Raw genomic sequence first — 12125 nt, 5'->3', positions numbered from 1 at the left:
AGGAAGAGCTGTGGAAACCATCGCCTCCATCACAACCAGGCTTGTCATCAACCCTGCTGTACCTGTGGCAACACAGAGGGAGGGGTCACAGGAGCAAGAGAAGTCAGAGGAGGGAGGAGGTGGAATTCCAACCACAGCAGGCATCCCAGGGGACTTGCAGTCACCCTTCAGGTACCTGTGGTGTTATATGTGGCTAGGGGGAGGAGGAGGATACCTTGTGTGACCTCAGTGATGAAAAGGAAGAGGGGCTGGCTAGCTCAGCATCCAACCTCGTACAAAATGTGGTCTTTCCTATTGTCCTGCCTTTTGAAGGACCCCTGTATAAAAAAGCTGAAGGAAAAGAACCTGTACTGGGTGGCAATGCTACTGGACACTCGGTATAAGCACAAAGTGGCAGAACTTTTACTAAATAGAACTCAGTAGGATAGGATGCAAAATTTCCACAGCAGACTGCAAAGTATGCTGTACACTGCATTCAAAGGATGATGTCACAGCACAACAGCAAAGAATTGCCCAGAATCATCATCCTCCTCCCACAGCCACGCCGGCAAGGACAGCACAGTCTTCGGATGTTATGGTGATGTCAGACATGCACAGTTTTTTTTATCCAATGCATAGCATGGCCATAGCCCTTCAGATCCACCCTCAAAGAATGCCTCAACTGCCAGGTAGTGGACTACCTGGCCTTATCTACCTATATCGACACTCTGAGGAGCGATGAACCCCTGGACTATTGAGTGTGTAGACTTGACCTGTGGCTTGAGCTCTCACAATTTGGCACTGAACTTCTCTCTCGCCCTGCCTCAAGCACCCTATCAGAGAGGACCTTCAGTGCAGCAGGAGGTATTGTCACTGAAAAGCGCAGTCAATTAGGTCAAAAAAGTGTGGATTACCTCACCTTTATAAAAATGAATGAGGCATGGATCCCAGAGTGCTACTGCCTGCCCGAAGACTTTTAACTCAGTCTCCACCCAGCATCTCTGCATGCAGCATGACTGTCTGACTTCTCCGCCACCACCAACAGGGTCCAGACCAGGACTCCAGGACACAAAAGCATCCTGAATTTTTAAGGTCGCTGCTATAAAAAATAATTTTTCTGGCACGTGTACATGCCTAATTTTTCTGGCCTATGTTGCTGAACTGTGGCTGCAAAAAAAAAAGGCATGTACATGATGCCAGTTCCCCTTTGTGATCATTACCTTGTTGTGGTGAGGGGGCTTGCATATCACAATGAAGCAATAACCTATATGAGTGTGTTGGGGAGCACAACCAAGAGGATGAAGTTGTTGCTTTATTGTGGACAGACCAAATCCGTTCGATTGGATGCATACGTTTTGGCAAAACCTTTGGTCATCTAACCTGATAATTTAATAAAGCCTACTAGGCCAACACTGGGCCCACACTGCAGAACCAGTGTTTTCTGGGTCACTTTATTGGCCCGACCTTAGGGGTTGGAAAACCACCATCGCCTGCACTCTTGACAACGTGTGCACATTAGTACGCGACCACTACACAAAGATTGCACTACACAAAGAGGTCTAACATTTAAGTCCTGAGAGTCTCAACTATTAACAACTCTTTGCGGTGCGTTGAATGGCGAGTTCGGTCTGTCAGAATTTGGTCTGTCGGTGTTAAGTGGGCATAACCCTTACATTACCACACTGGACATTTAAAAAGCAGCACAGTCAAGGCAGGTATATCACCCTCAGCTCCCCAGAGCCCATTCCACATCCCACATCCCAGTGAACTATTAGATTTTTTTTCAAAATAACAATTCAATATTTTCATAAATAACTGAAATTGTTGTTCTCAAATTAAATTTTTATGTGTAAACCTGCCTGCGCCATCATATGCAGAACCAAGTCACCTCATCTTTGGCACACAGTGTTGGGACAAGGGTCCATCTAACCAGTCACTGATACCTGGTCTGCAAAACATGGTCAGGGCATGTATATTACCCTATACCGCATGTTGGGTAAACCTGCTGACCACTGTGGCAAGCCTCCATTGCATGGCTCTGCGTTGAAGTTGGTGACACCACCACCCACCACAAATGGCAGGCCTGCTGTAATTTTGTTATTGTTATAAAAAAGCAAAACAGTTTTTTACATTTAAATAACATTGAAATTTTTTTTTTTTTTTTTTTTAAATATGTTGGTATTTGTGTTGCTTTTATGAATAATTGAAAAAAAAAACTTTAACGGTAGCAGTTTGAACACAGGCACACGCTCCAAGGACACCATGGTGGTGTGTCAATTTATTGCCACCGAGCTGTTATTTTTTATTGCAATTTTTTTAAATATAAATTACAATCAATTTGTTGTTTTATAAAAAATAATGTTGTATTTGTGTTGTTTTATAAATAAATATTCAAACTTTAGAAATATTTTTTTTTAAATTTGGCAAATATGCTTTAAGAAAAAATAAATAGGTTATAGGCTGAGCCTGTCTGCTTCAGAGCACGAATGCAGCAACCGCACAGCAGCCTTACAGAACTGGCTGTTTCTGCTCAATCTCGTGTGTCTGCATGGTTGCGTAACTAGCATGGAGGAGTTCACCAATAGGCTTAAAATAAAATAGGTTTTACACTGAGCCAGTCTGCTTTCTACAATTATATAGTTCTATACAGTAATTAACTTCCCATCCCATCCTGGCCTCTGCTACACGTGGCACCACGCTGGTCTGTTCACTTGAGCAGCATGCACTAAATTAATAAATATTTTTTGTAAATAACATTAACATTTTTCTTTTGTAAAACACAAATAGTTTTTTTGATAAATAACAACGCCCAAGCTGGTCCATTGAGTTGGGCGCGCATGCAGCACCCGCACACCCGAGGGCTACCCGACCAATCTCGCATGGTTGCATGATCATGTAACTAGTTAGCATGGTGGAGTTCACAAATAGCCCCCCCCCCAAAAAAAAAAATAGGCTATACACTGAGCCTGTCTGTCTAGTGAAACTTGTATCAACACTAGTCCGTTACGTTGATCGCACATGCAGCACCACACACACACCTAAGGGCCTTACAGATCTGTTAGCGCTCAGTCTCGGTAAATGCGGCATTTGGTCTGTCATTGTGAAGTGAGCATAACCTTTATGTTACCACTCTGGACAAAAACAGCCCTTTATTCCTCCAGTGTAGGAATGTACTGTGAAAGGTACTTCCTTCCCTTTAGGGATTAAAACCCAAATCTGCGTCAACTCCGTAACTTTTGATGCAACTTTTGGCATGGATCCCCTTCTGGCATACCCCTATGCATGTGTTAGACCCTTTGAAACAACACCACTTTTGTGGCCAGAAACAGTCTTTGTAGGTTTCTAAATTTCCCTGCCCATTGAAGTCTATGGCGGTTCGCCGGGTTCGCGCAAACATCAAATTTGATGTTTACAACATCTCTATTAAATAGTCGGCAACAAATATGTATTTTGCGCAAACGCTTTTTAATGGTTATTTTTAAAGTTTTATGGCTGCCGATTTTAGTGGCTAAATAGCAAAGCCCCTGTGTGTGCTAGAAATGCCAAATTTGCAGGGTATGTTAAAGAGGACAGTAGAAACAAGAGGAAAAATACTTTTTCAAAAATACCTTGTAGTTGTGGAAAAAAATTGTTTTTAGAGTTACAATAGATAAAAATTATATATTTAAATGCGGTTAAACGACAGATCACCTATCGGTAGTGTAAATTTACACATTTTATAAGAAAGAGCTGTAAATTTCACGACGAGGTTTCCAGGTGGTCAGTATGCAGAGAGTACTGCCCACCTGGAAACTCAATGGAAAATATGGCAACTCTTTGGCCAGGGATCACTATACAGCCGCAATACCTACATTTTTCAAAAAGACCTTGTAGTTTGGAGAAAATAGATTTTAAAGTTAGAGGGAAAAAAGTCTATATTTAGATACGGTAAAATTACAGATAATGTATCAACATGTATATACGGTAAATGTATGTTGTATATATAAAGCCTCTTTAACCCCTTGTCCCCCATGCAGGCTAAGTTAGCCCGAATGTGGAGCTCCGGCCACGTGGTGCTTTGAACCCTGAGCTATACCAGCGCACAGGGTCCATGGTATGGGGTGATCCAGGGAAGAGGGGCTGACAAGCCTCTCTCTCTCCCCCAAATCCCTTGCCCAATCCATGGACAAGGGGCACTTCCCCACCTCCTGTGCCCCAGGATGTGGTGGGGGTCGACAACACCCTGGGAGGGATCATGCTGGCATCTGGGAGTCCCATTTAAAAAGGAGACCCCCAGATTCCATCCCCCTCTCCAGGAGTAATGAGTATAGGGGTACAAAGTATCCCTTACCAATTTCCACAAAGGGTTAAATTGAATTAAAAACGTAACCACAAAAAAGTCTTTTAATGTTTTTAATTAACCATGAATAACCTTTAAAAAAAAGTTCCCACGCTAATATCCTCGGAAAAGTCCCATGTCAATGTCCTCTGATTACCTTGATTGCAGATCTCCACCAGCCGCCACCACACATGCTGCTACGCTACCCCATGCAGCTCTCAGCTATATTAAGTATAAGTAGAGAAATTTCAACAGATTTTGAATACTTTAAACAGTGTGTTTGTCAGCTCTCACGCTACGTGGAAGTGGTAAAAGTGTCCAAAATTGGATGTGCACCATAGGTAAAGAAAGTGTACTGAGTTAAGTTGGTATGGTAGACAAGCATTAACCATTACTCACAGTCCCCCATGCAAACAGTGCGGTAAGATAATTCAGACAAGATTATCTCATGTGTCTATAGGCACCTGCTTGATGATAAACTTCAGTCTTCAGTAGTCCAAGCAGTGCACAAGTGCTCAGGATGCTTTCCAGTGATGTGGTCGCCCAGATGAAGTGTACGCACCAGTGGGCGAAAGTTTCAAAGGGTGGAGCTATCACTAACCACACTATCCAGTAGCATCCATAGAAAAGGTCTTTTAATAAATCTTCAAACATCTTGCACTAAATATCACTGGGGTGCTTTCCTTCAGTTTACATTATATAATATATTGTCTTAGGTACCACAAGGTCGGTGTTCTGGGCCTTGTCCCCCAGGGACCAGGAGAGCTATGAAAGAAGGCTATCACAGTTGTTGCTATGACTGTGTTCCATGTTCAGATGGAGAGTTTTCAGCCATTTGGGGTAAATGTCTGTTTTTTAACATTTATTTTATGGTGTGTTGATGTTGTGTCTGCTATGCATGCACTTTGTTACACTAGTGCTCACTTTGCTTGTTCTTCTTCCACACATCCCATTTCAGGGAAAACTGTGCCATGCCATATCCTCAGAATAATATCTCAATATAAATATTAGGCAAGAAATGGTCAAATGGCATAACCCATCCAATGCTATGCCCACAGGGGGGCCTTGGATACGTTGAACTCTGATATAAGCTTTTTTTTTTCCTTTCAACTTTTACACCACAATGGTCACAATGGAAAGCTATACTGGTGTTTAACCTCCCTGGCGGTAAGCCCGGGCTATGCCGCGCAGGGAGATATCTCAGCCCCTGGTGGGGCGATTTCCACCATGTAAAGTGCTGTGCGCGCAGCTAGCACTTTGTTAGCTGCGCGCACAGCTTGATCGCCGCCGCTCTGCGGCGATCGCCCGCACGCAGCGGCAAAAGAGGGCCCCCCCCCGCCAGAGCCCTGCGCTGCCCGGACCAATGAGTTCCGGGCAGCGCTATGGGCTGGATCGAGTGCCCCTGACGTCAGGACGTCGGCTGACGTCCATGACGTCATGCCGATCGTCGCCATGGCGACAGGAGAAGCCAAACAGGGGAACGCGTTATATACGCGCTCCCCTGTTTGCTATTGTTGCCGGCGGCGATCGGACTAGAGGGCCACATGCGCCCTCTAGTGGTGTTTCATGTAGCTACCACTCTGGTAGCTTTACATGAAACAAATTTTTTTTTTAAAAAAAAGGTTTTTTTCACCATTTAAAAAAAAAAAATTAACCGCCAGGGAGGTTAAAGGACAACTATCAAAGTTAACTAAAATTCTAAATGCCACATATATTTCCAGTAATTGCTAGCAAATTGCAATACAAAGGCTTTTTTTTCATCTTTTCATTTTTTATGTGAAGAAAAATTTACATTTACAGAGAGCAGTTTTCACTGTGGGCATTACTATAGAGGACTGTATCCAGCACATCCAGCATTCAGAGACAATCTTTACTGGCTGTAATACTGTGACTGGGATCAGAATGATAGAAAGCAGAAATATAGCTTCAAATGTGTGTAGATAACACATCAGCGGCAGCTCTGCCCCCCCCCCCCCCCCCCCCCTCTCTCTCTCTATCACTCTCTCTGCCTCCCAGCCTAAAGTAAACATTTTACAGCCAGGAACATCTCATTATGAATGGGGAGGGGAGAGGGAAAGCATTCAAGAACAGGAAAAAGTACAGGTTCTTCTCTTCAGATCTTTATCTGTAGCTAAAAAATCCATCAGCTGTTCTCAAATGATCTGTGAAAAAGCAGTGTGTGTGTAAGCAGGACAGAAACAAACAGTAAACCATGCCTCTGTGAATAGTGACAGAGAAGTGGGACCTATCTACATGGTCCAGCTCTAGCCTCTAGCCCAATGCCAACATAAACTGATACAAAATATTATAAACAAAGCATTTTTTCAACACAGGCTATGAAAGCAACAGAAACGTCTGAAAAGCTTTCAGTTGTTGCTGGCTAAAAGCTCTATAGGTATGTGGGGTTTACAGGACAGTTTCTTTTATAGTTCCTCTTTAAGGTCAAACAACCCTCATTTTTGACGTTTTAATTACATCCCCTATCTCAAGATCAAATGAAGATGACGGGGGGGGGGGGGGGGGGGGTCCAGTCATACATAGACTCTGGGGGGTTATTTAATTTATTGTGGCCAATCAGTTTTTTGTTTTCATTAGATGGTCCTGCACTATCTGGCATAAAGCCATTGTGGTCTCCAACATGACTGTCACTATTAAACGTTTCAGCAATTGACTTAGGAAAAAAATATATGTTAAAATCACTTATGGTTTTTGGACATGGGTTTTACAACCAGATCAGTGCTGGTGCAAGATCCTGCATGTGAGACTGACATCCTACACTAAGTGCCGCCTGCGGGTGTGAGAAATAGGAAGGGTAAAATATAAAATAAAGCCATTTATTTTCTGCATTTACGCCTACTTTTTCCATGTAGGATGAAAATAACATTGACCATTTCTTGGAGACAAAGCTTACCCAATGAAAGCCTTGATAAGGGCAAAGCCTATTTGTCTACCACATTACCTTATACCATGTTTAACCAACATACCATAACCCCCCACATTTAACCACTTCAGCCTTCAGTTGTTTTTCACCTTATGCATCCGAGCAATTTTCACATCCTATTCATTTGCAAATAACTTTATCACTTCTTATCACAATGAATTGATCTATATCTTGTTTTTTCCGCCACCAATTAGGTTTTCTTTGGGTGGTACATTTTGCTAAGAAATATTTTTTTCTAAATGCATTTTAACAGGAATATTAAGGAAAAATGGAAAAAAAAACATTATTTCTCAGGTTTCAGCTATTATAGCTTTAAAATAATACATGCTACCATAATTAAAAATTCAGTATTTTATTTGCCCATTTGTCCTGGTTATTACACTATTTAAATTATGTCCCTATCACAATGTATGGCGCCAATATTTTATTTGGAAATAAAGGTGCATTTTTTTTGTTTTGCATCCATCACTATTTGCAAGCTTATAATTAAAAAAAAATATTAGTTGTATTCCCTCTTCACATGCATATTAAAAAAAAGTTCAGCCCCTTAGGTAACTATTTATGTTTTTTTTTTTTTATTGTAATTCTTTTTCAGTTAAAATTGTTATTTAGGTATTTTTTGGGTGTGGGAGGTAAACAGTTAATTTTAAATGTAATTTATTGTGTCTTTTTGTATTAAAAATGTATGTGCATGTAGTTTTACAGTGAGTTTTTGTATTCTACCCTGTGAGCGAGCTTGGAACTATAAGGAGGACGTGATTTTTTTTTTTCAGAAAGACCGCGGCCTCTGAAAAGAAGCCGTCAGTTTTTCTACCGGGGACTTAGATCGATGAATGGAAACTATGTTTCCATTCATTGATCTCTAGTCTACCGGGCGGGCGGCACGGAAGCACGCCGGCGCACAGCAGCATTTTGGACGTGAAAATCACGTGAAAAAGGCAAAACCAGTTACAGGAGGCACTGGACTGCAAATTAACATTTAAAGTTACTTAAAAAAATGAGAGGGGGGGAAGGTGATCCGGAGGTCCACACAGGTAGGAGACAAGCAGCTAACGAACCGGCCCCCAGCCACAAATGCCTAACGGTAACCACTCTTTGAAGATGCTGACCTTCCATGGAAGTATTCACACCAAGGTGAAAACCTCCCCTCACATTAACTGGCCACCTCTGGATACCATCCCCCTCCAGCTGCAAGCCTGCAATAACAAGAAAGAAAACACAAACAGATAACAACAATAACAGGGAGAGAGGGAGGGAGCTTGCTTCCAGAAGGATCCCTGGGGGTATAATGCTACGCCCCCCTTATATATAACAGCACCCTGACTCAGCCCTCCTTTCAAACCCATTGGTCCCTGCCTTAAAATGTATAAAATGTGTGTAGAGAACTCACAATTTGGTATATATTAATGTGTACAGCAGCAAAATGTAATTTTAATGATAAAAAAACTCCTTTAAATGTTTTTTTAAATCTATTTTCTCAAACATGGCAAGATATTTTAATTATTTCTTTTGTACTTGAATCAGGTTTTGAATTTTTGTATAACTATGAGTAATCACGGAACATATTTATGGTTACAAACAAAATTAATTAAGAAGTTTTGCATTATAATTTTGCTTTGTGATTGTAATTTTTTTTATACATATTTGTTTATGTAAAATTTAAGCTCAACAACTGTTCCAGGTTTAAATCTACACTTTGCTCACAAAATTTTAAACTGACAGTGGAGCCTTGGCTTGTGAGTATATTTCATTCCAGAAACATGCCTGTAATCCAAAGCAGTCTTTTATCAAAACAAATGTACCCTTAAGAATTAATCTCAGATGATTTGTTTCACAATTCAGACATTTAAAAAAAAAAAGACATTGAGAAGAATTGTGGCTGATGTTAACAAGAGTACGAGGGTTATTGTGAAGGAAGGTTTTCACTATAGCTAACAGAATTCTGGCTCTTCTGTTGGCTCACCCCAAGCTTTTTCTGTGTATTGGGTAAGGTGGAGGCGCCCAATGTATGTTCTATTTTGGTATTTTTAAATGCAAATAAAAAAATATATAATAAAAAGAGAGGTGATTGCTTACCTCTCCAGAAAATATAGACACCAGTTCAACTGGAAAAAAAGTTTTTATTCAAAAAGCAATCTGACAATGCATTTCACGGGTCATGGCCCGCTTCCTCAGGTCAATACAAAATGCCTTGATAGCATAGGGGATAGAGTATAGGTGCCTCTAATCTGTGTTTCCTTGCTCATTTCTGTGTATGGCTTTAACAAGGAACTTATCCAATGACAGTTACTTTTGCCTCCTTTGGTGGAGTTTTATGGAAATGTGACATTGCACAGTCACTACATAAATATTAAATGATAAACAGAGAAGAACAATTGGCTCAGTTGTGATGACGTGATGCGCGCATATGTACTGTGCTTGTATATCAAGATGTTGCCTGTAAATCAAGTCAACATTTTTATCAAAAAATGTTGCTTTTCTTTCAAAGTGCTTTTAAGCTAAGTCACTTGCAATCCAAGCTATTAGGCCTCATTCACACCTAAAATCGAAAATGCAAGCGCAAGTGTTTTGCATTTTTGTGTGCTTTTTTCCCCCCTCCCGGTCAGTCCACAGAACACTATCCCAAAACTTTTTTGGTAGTGTTCTGTGGACTGATGAAACAAAATTAGAACTTTTTGGGCCCATGGACCAACAATATGTTTGGAGGAGGAAGAACAAGGCCTATGAAGAAAAGAACACCTTGCCTACTGTGAAGTATGGCGAGGGGTCAATCATGCTTTGGGGCTGTTTTGCTTCTGCAGGTACAGTGAAGCTTCTGCGTGTGCAAAGTACCATGAATTCTCTTCAGTACCAGGAGATATTGGATGAAATTGTGATGCAGTCCATCACAAACCTGAGGCTTGGGAGACGTTGGACCTTTCAACAGGACAATGATCCCAAGCATACCTCCAAGTCCACTAGAGAATGGTTGCAGATTAAAGGCTTGAACATTTTGGAGTGGCCATCGCAGTCACCAGACTTAAATCCGATTGAGAACCTCTGGTGGGACTTAAAGAAAGCAGTTGCAGCGAGCAAGCCTAAGAATGTGACTGAACTGGAGGCTTTTGCCCATGAAGAATGGGCTAAGATACCCGTAGATCGCTGCAAGACACTTGTGTCAAGCTATGTTTCATGTTTAAAAGCTGTTATAACTGGATAAGGATGTTGTACTAAGTACTAAGAATGAATGTCACTTGGGGGTTGAATAAAACTGATAATGATGTGAGCACAGGAAAGACATTTGTGGTTATTTCATTATAAATGTTATGTTATATTTGTCTGACTTACAAGTGCCTCTTTGATTTAATTGTAAACAAGATGACTGAAATGATCAAAATCAACGTCAAACTGGCCAAAACTGGCCAAAACACTCAATTTCAGTGGGGGTTGAATAATTTTGAACACAACTGTAAATAAAATAAACAATTTTATTTGTTACGTTGTTTACGTTGTTTTCACTACAGATCCATTTTAATGATAGCATATATGGAGAATACATTTAAAAGCGCTATAAGGAAAATGGGTGCAACATATTGCCAATTGTAGAATATCAGTAAATGTACCTGTTACCAATATTCTTCTATTTCATGTCTTATCCTATTCTCAGACTTCCCTGCATCGATGCCTAACTCTAATATACTCCCTACCTATGTCTTACACTAACCTCCCCCATCTATGCCTTACACTAATCTACTCCCTACCTATGTCCAACACTAACCTCCCCCATCTATGCCTAACACTAACCTACTACCTACCTGTGTCTAACACTAACCTCCACCATCTATGCCTTACACTAATCTACTCCCTACCTATGTCTAACACTAACCTCCCCCCATCTATGCCTAACACTAACCTACTACCTACCTGTGTCTAAAACTAACCTACTCTTTACCTATGTCTAATGATAACCACCCCTATCTATGCCTAACACTAACCTACTCCCTACCTGTGTCTAACACTAACCACCCCTATTTATTTATTATTATCAATGAATAACTAACTAAACTAATAAAAACTAATAAACTAACTAATAAAATAACTTTTCAACACTTTGCAACTGAACAAGTACCAAAAGTAAGAAAGGTGAAAAGTACTGTCAGAATTGTTTTGAGTATTTTCTTGCTTGCTGGTGGTTTAAAGGACATTTTAATGACAATCTGTGACAATATCACCTAGGGGAAAACTTAAGAGAAAAAATTAATTGCATATGCATATATAATTAAAATTTTCTCCAACGTTTTCTCCTAGGAGATGATTTTTTAACTTCTCTTTAAAATAACGTTCCAGCAATCCGCATATCGAAGTTGTACCAAACAGTAATTGAAAATGCTGTGTCAAAATTAAATTGTTTTGAGTATTTTCTTGCCTGCTGGGGGTTTAACCACCTAATGCAGTGTTTATTTATTTATTGTATTTATAAAGCACCAACATATTATGCAGCGCTGTACATTAGTTAAGGTTACAGACAATATTTAGGGGTGACATACAGCAATATGACAATACAGGAATACATGCAAACCAGATCATGCAGCACAGTATGAGTACAAGGTAATGCTTAGTCAATCATTGGATGGGAGCATGGAGATTAGGCAAGTTGTGTTCACTCAGATCCATAGGATGGGTGGACGGTAATGGAGGTGCATGATCAGGTAGGAGACACAAGGTGGAGGACCCTGCCCGAAGGCTTATAATCTAGAGGGAGGAGTAGAGACACGAAAGGTAGGGGGCCAGAGTTCAGCTGCGGGTTTAGAGCACCAGTGAGGAGGGGTAGGCCAGAGTGAAAAGGTAAACCTTCTTGAAGATGTTGAAAGAGGGGGGAAAACCTAATGGGGGGAGGTAGGGAGTTCC

Source organism: Hyperolius riggenbachi, chromosome 1 (genome assembly GCF_040937935.1).
Source record: "Hyperolius riggenbachi isolate aHypRig1 chromosome 1, aHypRig1.pri, whole genome shotgun sequence".
Lineage (NCBI taxonomy): Eukaryota > Metazoa > Chordata > Amphibia > Anura > Hyperoliidae > Hyperolius > Hyperolius riggenbachi.
The sequence above is the reverse complement of the archived record's forward strand: the minus strand, read 5'-3'. Positions refer to the sequence as shown.